This window comes from Chironomus tepperi, unplaced genomic scaffold, assembly GCF_022539635.2.
Source record: "Chironomus tepperi strain 1889 unplaced genomic scaffold, CSIRO-AGI_Ctep_v1 contig_8, whole genome shotgun sequence".
Classification (NCBI taxonomy): domain Eukaryota; kingdom Metazoa; phylum Arthropoda; class Insecta; order Diptera; family Chironomidae; genus Chironomus; species Chironomus tepperi.
Genome location: NW_027226130.1, coordinates 483,691 through 494,782, shown reverse-complemented (window position 1 = coordinate 494,782; position 11,092 = coordinate 483,691). Strand labels below are relative to the sequence as shown.

The 11,092-nt window shown below is 31.3% G+C and overlaps 1 protein-coding gene across 1 annotated transcript in view; it reads left to right on the top strand.

Annotated features, from left to right (window-relative positions):
• The first annotated feature begins 745 nt into the window (after window positions 1-745).
• The window catches only part of yellow-e (L-dopachrome tautomerase yellow-e), a 92,972-nt gene continuing 82,625 nt past the window's right edge, over window positions 746-11,092 (top strand). The window contains exon 1 of the mRNA XM_070653120.1: window positions 746-929. The gene's annotated coding sequence lies outside the window, so the exon portion shown is untranslated. The remainder of the gene's footprint in view (window positions 930-11,092) is intronic.

Genomic DNA, 11,092 nt, shown 5'->3' with positions numbered 1-11,092 from the left:
GTTTTTAAATTTTTTACGTGTTTTTAAATTATTTGAAGAGTTTTTTCAAACTTCATATTTTTTTAAACTTTTTTGAACATTTAAATTTAAATTTAAAAAAACTAATTTTTAAATTTTTTTTTTATCTAAGAGTTTCATTATTTTATAAAATTTTTATATTTTTAATAATGTAAACATTTTCAAAATCTATAAAATTTTTGATATTAAAATTACTTTATTATTAATTTTAATAAAAACTTAGATTTTTTTCTTTATAACTTGCGTTAATTAAAATAAACTATTGAATTTCTCAAAATGTTTCAAAAACGTTAATAAATGTCAAAACTGCGCCCCAAACTCCTAAAATGAAAAAAACCATCTCCAAACATACCTAAACAAGAATAATATTTCATTTTTCTCCACTGCTGTTAAAAATAAATTAATAAAAAAATCTCGTCGACAATCTCACAAATGCAGACGACATAACATAACCGCGAATGGTGTATACGTGGTGCACAAAGATGCAGAGCGCACAAGAAGTTAAAACTCAAAACTCACCATAAGAGAAGAAAAATAAAAAAAAATTGTTTGAATTGTTTAGTGAGAAAGAAGGAGGAAAAAACTATAAATAAATGTACATTACCTTCACCACAAAATAGTCGATCGTATTCATTGCAACGTGCGACTTGTTGTTCGTGTCTAGTTGTTTTTTCATTTTTGTCGTGTTTGAGTGCCTCAAATAAATCGAACAAAGTGAATAATTGACAAAAAAAAAGAAAAAAAAAATTTAATTAAAAAATAAGAAAAAATTCAAAAAAAAATAAAAAGAAGTTTAAAGTGAATTAAAATTGTGAAAATTAATTTTTGTGGATTACCAAAAAAAAGTGAGCATTACACGTGGGATATCCATCCATATCATCCATATTAAATATTCAGCATTCTCATATTTGGTGAGTTTTATAAGCTTTTCATATGCGAGATGATTGGTATCACATTGTGAAGATATTATTATGAGCTGAACGCCCACGATGATGTTCAACTGGATGTAACAAAGCTAATATTTAATCATCCTACCCCATATGCATGTGGAATTAAAACAAAAAATATCCAGATAGAATGGACTGATAAGAGAATATAGTGATAGTGAGCATGTTGTGTTAATGGACATTAATATTCATGGCATGGTCCATAAGTTGAAATATAAGAGCAATACCCTTGTCAATAGAGATGTCAATACAAATACCCAAATACCCAAATATTTGGGGTATTTCGCACTATTTGGGGTACCCCAAATATTTGGGTGTAAACCCAAATTTATTTGGGTCTGCTTAAAATCTTAACTTTTTAGGAAATTTTTCATATAATTTTTGATTTTCATTGAAATTTTTAGTGTCAATTTTTTGCCAAATTGAATTTAATCTCAAATATATCAAAAATTTATGTTGATAATATGTTATATTTTGGTTATATAATGTACCTTAGAAGAAAGTATAGTAAAGTTGCATAAATTTAGCACTATCATTATCAAAATCTTAACGAAAAATCTCCATGGAAAAATTGCAGACACAATATGCGACCTACAGAGAGATAATTATATTCCTGTGCGCAGATAATAGATAATTAAATCTGCGAAAAGGTAGTTTTGTTGATCTGCACGAGACAAAAATGTTCCTGAAGAATTAAAACTTATAAAGAAAAAAAATTATTCAAGAATCTGCTGTCATTGTCTCATCTTTAGTAGGTGCAACTTCGGTACAAAGTGGGTACATCTTCAGTGGGTACAAGAATTAAAATATTTACCAGATTGACTTTTTTAACCTCATTATTTTAATTAAACTAAGCGTTGAATAGCTTTCGCAATGATGAAAAAAATACTCAGCAGTTATTTAAAACAATTTTCAAAAGAATTGTTCTGGAAATTGTCCTTAGGCTTACTTTTTAGACCAAAATTTTTTTAAAAATATTTGTACAAATATTTGGGGTTTAATATTTGGGTATTTGGGTATTTGTACAAATAGTAAAAACCCAAATAATTGACATCTCTACTTGTCAATAATTACGTCTGTTTATTCATGCAAATTTTTGTTTCGAAAAATTAATTTTAATTAAAATCGATCAATTTTTTTTTGGGGGTAATTTTATGAATTTTTGGAGGGTTCGACAGTTGCATGTGAGTATGCGTGTATGTACGCAAATTGTTGGCAAGTGTTGCATACTCTAACACAGTGGTGCGCAACCTTGTAGTATTTGTGGCACATCTTGTTAGAGAGCCTGGACCGAAATCGCACATGACGTACAGTTCTTAGAATTTTTAAGAGTTTTGTGCCGCGGCTCATAGGTAGTCCAACACTGCCCTAACAGCCAAAAAACATCCTTTCATAATACAAAAAGATCACTGGTCATTCAGATCAACTGTGGACCATGGCCTCCCTCTGATGACTCCTTTGCTAGCTTCCGTCTAGAAAGACCACCACGGTACTAAAAAGCGATCCCTTTGCCTATTAGGGATGCAAGCAATTCCATCAATTATATCCAACACTTGCATACATTCCGCGCATACTTGAATCCAATTGTCGAACCCTGAAAATTTCTCACTTAATTGAAATAAAAGTCTTAATGTCCCTTGATGAATGTAACATTCATCTCTCATTAAGTTTCAATGATAAAATGATGCTGCTTTTGTTGTTGTAAAGGACAATTCGTGTCAAATAATATAATTAGGGTCGAATTAATGTAAACATGTTTGGACAATTTAAAAGTTTTTGTGTATCGAAAAAATTGAAAATGAAATTGTTTGTTTGTGAATTGAGCAATTTGATTCTTAAAAGCTTTGATGTTTACTAAAATTTAGTGACGATTGCTCGGAAGGGACATGAAGTGAGAAAGTCAAAAAAGAGTATCTGCAGGCTGACGTGACTCTGGTGTAGGCGGATATTTTTTTTTAATCTGACTAGTAGCCAGAGTCAACCAAGCTTAAGGTTACTACTTTCCGAATATTTCATGTCGTATGGTCTTTGGGTTGAAATTCTACAAAATTTCAAAATTTGAATTAAACTCTAAGCAGTTCTTAATCTTCCTAATTCTTAGTAATTCTAAATATAGTTCTTAATGTACTTCTTACTTACTTACTGGAACCATGCTCCGACCTGGAATCTAGGATTTTACAAATACCCTTCCATCTGACTCTGTTACTGACCACATGACAAAGCTTGTACAAATTCTTAATGTAAGCCTTTATTAAGTGTCTCTTGAGTTCATGAGACCATTGGGATCATGAGTTCGATTCTCGGCAGGAGGAATTATTCGTTTGTCATTTTTCAAATCACTCGAAGAGACGAGATGCTCCATCTCTATTGAATATGCTCAAAAAATTAAACATCCTTACTAAAATTGATTAAGATTACTTATGTGTGAATTCATTTAGGTGAATACACTAATTGTTAGGGTTACTGCTTTAATTTACAGGCTACAGACAGTAATGTCATCAAAAGAATGATTCCAATATCACTTTAACATATAAATCTACTAAGTACAGTGACCTGGTGTAGCCTCTTTCATTAAACAATCAATGACCGTGAAACGCTCAAGCGTTGCTCTGAATCTCATTGATCTGAATATATATAAAGGCTTTTTTAGTGGTTTTGACCATATTCGTCATTTGTATACATGTTGCTGACCCGTTCTATAATCCAATGTTTCCCTTGGGTACTGTTCACTTGTTGCGTACCGTGAATGAACCCCTTAGCCATCATTACCTAATTTTATGCTCTTATCTCACTTTATAATTAGCCAATCCACCCTCATCTCATTCCATTCACAATATCACTCCAAAAAATTCATCTAATAATGCATAAAATTCAATTTGAATCATGAGTATCAAAACCATGACTATACATACATCCCAACCTATGATTTGCCTATGATCTCATCATAGAATGCAAATAAAATTCAAACAATGGTCGATGTTATGAATTGTTATGATTTCATTCATAACTACTACTTTTGTCTAGAAATTATTACCTTGATTCAATAAACCACGCAGTGATTTGCACAATTACATTATGGATTGCACAATTGACTCCGATTGGAAACAATGAGTCCCACAATTCTGCTCCATACAGACTGAGTCTGTTCTATTTAATAAAATCAGAGTGTGGCCGTCTCAAATTCGAATTTTTCGACATTAGATTGTCGAAAAAATCGAAAATTTCGAACTCAAATTATTTTGAAATAAAAATTTACGTTACAAAGAAATGTAAAAGTAACGGTCAAAAAAATTTAAATTTTAACCACAAAATTTTGAAAATTGAAAAAAATTAACGGTCATTTTTGAGAAAGCCACACTCTGAATAAAATATTGAAAATGAAAATTTTAAAAAATTTTTGTGGCTGATAATAAAAAATGTTAAAAAACCGCAATCGAGACTGGAAGGGAAGTAGAATAAATAAATGAAAATGTATTTTGTACTTCCATTTAAATTTACTTTATACTCGAAATTTTCCATTTCTCTAGTGAATTTTAAACATGATTCTTCTCTTTTACCTCTTATCTCATCTCTGTGCCTTTTAATTCCACATTGAAATCGTAATTCATTTCAGTTTGCAACTTGCTTGCGGTATTTATTTTTAATTTTCATAATAATGAGGAATTCTCACATGTTTTTTTATGTTTTTTCATTGCCATCGTCGGTATGAGCATCATCATGAATGCTTTATCTACTTATGTTACTACTGAAATATTCAATTTCATTAAAAAATGAAAAACTGTGTCGAAAAAATGTTCAGATAAAGTTTTTCATTACGTTTTGAGGGTAATTTGAGCAGCAGCAACATAAAATATCCAACAATTTTATGTTTGAGATTTCGAAAAAAAGAATTTAAGTTTTAATTGGTCGACTTTACGATTTGATTAGTTAACAAATGTGAAGCAGCACGTTTAATAAAAGTGCGTACGTTTTTAACAATTTAATTACATGTTGTGTGAGACCTCCTGGAGTCTTAGTGCTTGGATATAAAAATAAGCACGTGGAAATAATTTGCACGTTTTAATTTTCTACAAATTCTTAGAATTCTTTTGGAGATTTCTAGCTTTTTGATGGAGATTTTTTTAAGTGGAATTGAGATTGGGATGGAAATTTCGATTGAAATTGGAAACTACTTGGAATTATCAAGTATTTTTTTGACTAAACGTAGATCAATATCCATCTTATATTCAAGAATTCGGAAAAAAATCATAGCAGAGCCTGAAATTGATTCCCATTTTTCTGAGCTCGAAAGGAACTCGTATTTTGTATTGAGTAGGGTGGTCAGAGGATTTTCGCAAAATATTTTAAATAAATCGGAACATTTTGAGGCTTTGACGGAACACAACTGCAAGGTAAAATAGGATATAAGAGCGTCTCGGCCAAATACAGCAGATGGCCGCTCTAGTATTGAGTTGAGTCGATTTGAGTCTTTTCATATAAACTTTGAGAAGAATCTTACTTACTAACTTACTTCCATGGCTGAAGCGCACGAGGGTCCATTGTCGCGCTCAGGAAATGTCTAAAGACAGCTCTATTTTTCAAAACCTTTTGCCAATTCGGGATATTAAGGACTTTAGCGTTCTTTTCAACACATCCAATCCAGGAATTCTTTGGTCTTCTTCGCTATATTTTGTCATCCACAAAGACTGAAATAGTTATCTTAAGGAGAAGAATCTATTCAATTATCTCAATGAACAGCTTCTCTCCATGAGTTCTTGACCCATTCTCTCATTCTTTTACAATCAACAAAATTTACCTTCCGCGTTAAACCCTCGCAAATACATCGCAGTGTCTCTTCATTAAATTTATTGCATGTTACAATTAATTTATTTTGCTCCTATACCTGCTGCTTTATAAGAATTAAACTACATTATTTATTTAAATATTTTTCTACATTCAAACATAATTCCAGAGCAAAACTTCAAAGAGCAGAACTTGAAACTAGAAAAAAAATTATTTAAAAGAGAAATTTTTGCTCTTATTTCTGCCAACTTTTCCTTCCTCATCTTAACCAACATTTTTTGTATTGCGAAAAGATATTTTCAAAATTTCATTAATTAACGAAACTGATTAAATTTTTAATCAATGAAAAAGCGCTTCGTTTTATAGATTGTGCAAAAATTTTTGTACTGAACTTCTTCATCATTGTTGAGAAACTTTATGTTTAATAGTTTTTTGAAATGATGTTATTTATACCAGGAAATGTATTTTAGGTAGTTAGAAATCTTAATGTTTTTTATTAACACAGTAGTGCTACACAAAGATGTAGAATTGATCAAAAATTATCAAACAATGATGAGAATGTGAATCGGCAATTCCGCATTCTTGATGATGCAGCCTGCAGCAAATTCAATTTTATGGTGTCAAATACAGCTGTTAGAATAGCTTGAGGAGAATTTTCTTGTAGTTTGGCATCATTTCGATCTTTTTTCTGTTTCGGCTTAGAATTTGAGACTTTGAGAATCCTTGATCCCTGACTTCATGGCGAAGCCTTCTTCATATGTTTCGCTTGGATTGGTTACGATCTAAATACAGTTCATAATTTCAATATTATAATTATTTGCAAATTAAATTGTATATTGATTTATTGATGATGTTTAAATATCATGTTAAAGTTGCCCTACTTTTACTTCAAGTTATTGTTTTAAAATTTAATAAATTATAAATAAGGTTATTTTCGATCATAATCAATGTAAAAACCTTACAAGTATGTTTTTTAAGCATAATAAATTAAAAATAATTTCGATAAACTCCAGTGAACCTTTATTAATGTTTTATATTCTCAAGTCACGAACATGTTGAGTTTATTTACAAAGTATTTAATCAAAAATCCATCATTTTATGCTTACTAAATCATATAAAAGTGAAAATTAACTAATAAAATTAATGTTTCAAGAAAAACTGGGAAATTATGCAACATAAACAGGAATTAAATGTTAATAAGTCATATGTCATGAGAAAATTTACATTTTACGATGTAATTCTTGAATTTCTACGTCATTTCACTCACTTTAATTCTCTCTCAATAGGAAACTTTAAACCGGTATGATGTAATGAGAGATTGATACGTGCTTGATACAATTTTTATTATATACACACAAAAGCAAGCAATACGTGAACAAGTTTAAACCCAATTGAAAGTGAAATTTTTTTATTTTTTTTGCTTTTCTTCTTTCGCTCTTTTCTTCTCTTGACTTTGAAACTGCAAAAAAAAATAACTTTTAAGTATCGGCAATTAAATTGATCTTGATTTTAATTTTTTTTTTGGTGAAATCATTGGGGGTCATTTGAATTTTGCGTCTCTTAATGAATTCGATTTTGAGAGTATTTTTGGTAATTTTTAAATGAAATTGTAGCTTTTGAATTTATGTGGAACCTTAAATTGTTTGAATGTCATTGATGTTGTGAAATGTGAGTAAAATCTCATTGGATGGTTTCTTGGTAAGGAGCCTTGGATTGACTAGAGTCCATAATTATCAACATGTTCGAACAGTTCAATGCATCGAATCACATTTTCGTCTTAAAAGCTCGAAATCAGTCGTCACGGTGCCGTGAGAACAAAATTGCATTTTACCGTTGATATGATGACGTAAGGGTGCCCTAGCGTGTACATTGTGCTATTCAGGATGAACTCAAATGTAATTAAAGCAGAGACTAGCATGAACATCTCATTGTACTTTCTAGGATATCGCTACCTCAGCGTATTAACGAAAAGACGTATAGTTTCCCTGATAGCACCGTGTCGGCTGATTTTGAACTATTTTTACCGCGAAAATCGGGTGGAGCAGTAATGGGCCACTGTCTAATTTTGCATCAAACCTTAATAGAAATCCTAGACCGAAACTGCATACGGCATACGTTTTATGGCATTTAAAAAAAATTTGACGGCATATTAGTGTACCATGACTCACAAGTTGCTTACAATTGAGGTATAGTATTCTCAAAAAACCCAAAAACCTTCACGTGCAGGTGCCTTCACCACCGAACAACTCCCAAAAAATATGCAAAAAATATATTGCCAATAAACTTTCTTTTCATTTCAATTCTCTCAAAATACATTCAATTCAAATAATTTAATTTTTATGCTCAAGAAAAAATCAACAGACAAAAAAAATGTATGCAAAATATATGGCTTTGTGTCCAGGTGGTATGCGGTTTATCTCGCTGCCACATTATTGCTCGAAAATATCGACACGAGTGAGAATAATGTTGCGCGATTCATAAAATACAAAGCCATTTACAATTGTTTCAGTTCATTTTTATGTATGTGCTCTGTTTTTGCCGCGATGCATGTTTTATTGTAACCGACATATGAATAAAAAAAATGTTGCTTCATCATAATTTATTGGTAAAATTGCATGTATGTTGGCAATGAGAGTGATGACGGTCTGAGAGTTGAGGGGAATTGTGACACAAAATTTTGAATTTTTTGGAGTAATTTTTGGAAGGATTTGTGGTTTTTTGGGGTTCTAGAGCAGGAGTGGGCAACTTTTTTTTATACCAAGGCACTTCCTTGTCTTATTAGTTTTTGCAACATAACATGTTAAACCAGGTGTCAAACAAATTCTTATCGGATACAGTAATTTAATAACTTTGTGTAGAGCATCTGGGATTTTTTACTGCACAACAGTGTTCCGGGGCACTCAAGTTGCCCACCATAGCACTAGATATACAAGACTAGGCTTACTAGAATCAAGTACTAAAATTTACTTAGATTGTGAGAGAAAAACTGACCCCAGAGAAATTTTAGAACCTTAATTTGTGCAAAAGGAGTCTAAACTGTTTAAACACCGTACTTGAAAGTCATACATACTTCCTTACTTCGCTGGTCGTACAGATCAATTGTAATTAATCATTTCTCATAGATGTTGCCTTTAACTAGCTCTATCACTGGCTATTCCTTGCCAATTCTCGACTCTAAATGCATGAGGAGTAGAAATGGCTGAAAATCTAACTCAGATAAGCTTAACTCTGATCCTAGACCAACTTAACTCTGACTCCAGGTCAACTTAACTCTAACCCTATAGTAAGTAACTTGACTCTGATCACAAGTTTAGATTCGATGAATTTCGGTCTCATGTCAGGGTCAAAAGTGGTTTCAGGGCAAATCTATGATTTATATACATGCAATTACATCGTAAATGGAATAACTGGTTAGGAAAGATCTGTGGTAAGCTGTAGTAAGTGTAAACAAAGTACTTATCATAAGTTACTGCAAAATACAAGCCTTTTAGCCTCGAAAGCAGTCAATAGTAACTTAGGACATGATCCATTAGTCCTTAAACATCTCATAGTTTCATCCATTTATATTAATGCATTCAAATTCCTAGTATATAGTGAGCGTGTTATGAGATTATACTCAATCAATAAAGTCAAGCTAGCTCAATTTTATGACACAATAAGAAACCACATTTCTTTAAAAAAAAATCCACAAATAATCCATAAAACTACTCAAAATATTCACAGCACAAGTTCCGCCCTTGCATATTATTCAAACCATATGAGTTATTCACATCCATCCATTCTCATCTTCTGGTATAAGAGCAAAAGAAAATAAGGCAGAACTTCTGTGTCGGAAGCTCATGAGAAATTCGCTCAGACGACAAATAAATTATCCGTTGAAGAAAAAAAACAATAAATATATGCGATATCCTGAAGGTATTCATGAGAAATGTTCTGTGTACGTATGTGACTCAATATTTATGTCGATATATATCTTGTGCTGAATATTTGAAGAGTTTTGTATGAATTTAAATTGTTAAAGTTTGTGGAGGTTCTTCATTGTTAGTGAAAATCAATTTAAGGCACTTAAAATTCCTTTGTCATTCCAACATTTACGGAATTAACTTCTGAATCCAAATCCAATTATTTAATTGACTAAATTAGCTTCCAAACCCCATCAAAGTAATGCAATTTAAAGATTTAACTTATTTAATTAGACTTGTCTATCCATTAACAATTGTTGGATTGTCGATGTCTAAGTGTACAGCTCAAGGTTTGTTGATCGATCTAAAGTTCTATTACTTTAAAAGGTGACAATCAATGCGACATATTTTGATTACGAATGCAATGTGCAGCAGATGGTAATTTTAAATTGCAACAATATTGCCTTACAGCACAGCTATCGACTTGTGGATAAAATTTATGGCAATTTAAAATTCAATATGTATCACTTGGTGAAATTGAGATTTACTGTGACCTGAATAGTTTGTAGAAAATTTGATGGGATGGGAATTGGAATGCAATATGGAATGTTGGGTTTGTTATTATTTGATTAAATTTTTAAAGTTTTTGTGCTTCTTTAAGTTTAGATTTAGTCTTGGATATTGGGAGATTCTTTTTGGCTATAATGTCTATATTTTTATGTATGGTTAGAGTTGGGGTAGAGCATATAGAGGACATTTTATGTTTATAAGGCTAGACACTGTGCTCGTATTGTTGGAATAGGGAATTTAGTACCAAGACAGAGTCATGACCCAGTCATGCCAATCTACAGTCCCAAATAGCACGAGACGGTTTACTGATTCAAAATTTGTCACCAAACGGCTTGACTTTAAATTTGTGAAATTGAATTGCAAGATCCGGCTAAATTTGTAGCTGTATCGATTTTTTGATTAATTTACTGACTTGTGCTATTCGGGTCGACCTTATCACCCGCTTGGTAATCCCTCTTCTAAATAAGCAAACATAGTTGAATGAGATTTGCAGAGATTAGAAGAATTTACCAAAAAACTCTGAACCTAATCAACCATAATAATCAAGTATTCTCCTGAAAATTAATTAATCCAAAAATAAATTTCCCACAGCATTCAACACAAAACAATCCAAAAATAAAGGAAAATGCCAGATTTTTATTCACAGTCAATTTCAACACACTTTTTTTTACATGGCGTATAATTAAACAAAATTGAATTACTGGAGAAGTAGTAATGAATTGTTTGACAGACAATATACAGCTAAATAGGGCTGTAATGAAAGGTAACAACGATACAATATATTATGCTGTAATAAAAGCAGTTATATAAAGCAAATTGTTATAATGTTGACAATTTTTTGTGTTTGCCTGCAGTTTTGTCTTTTTATATTAT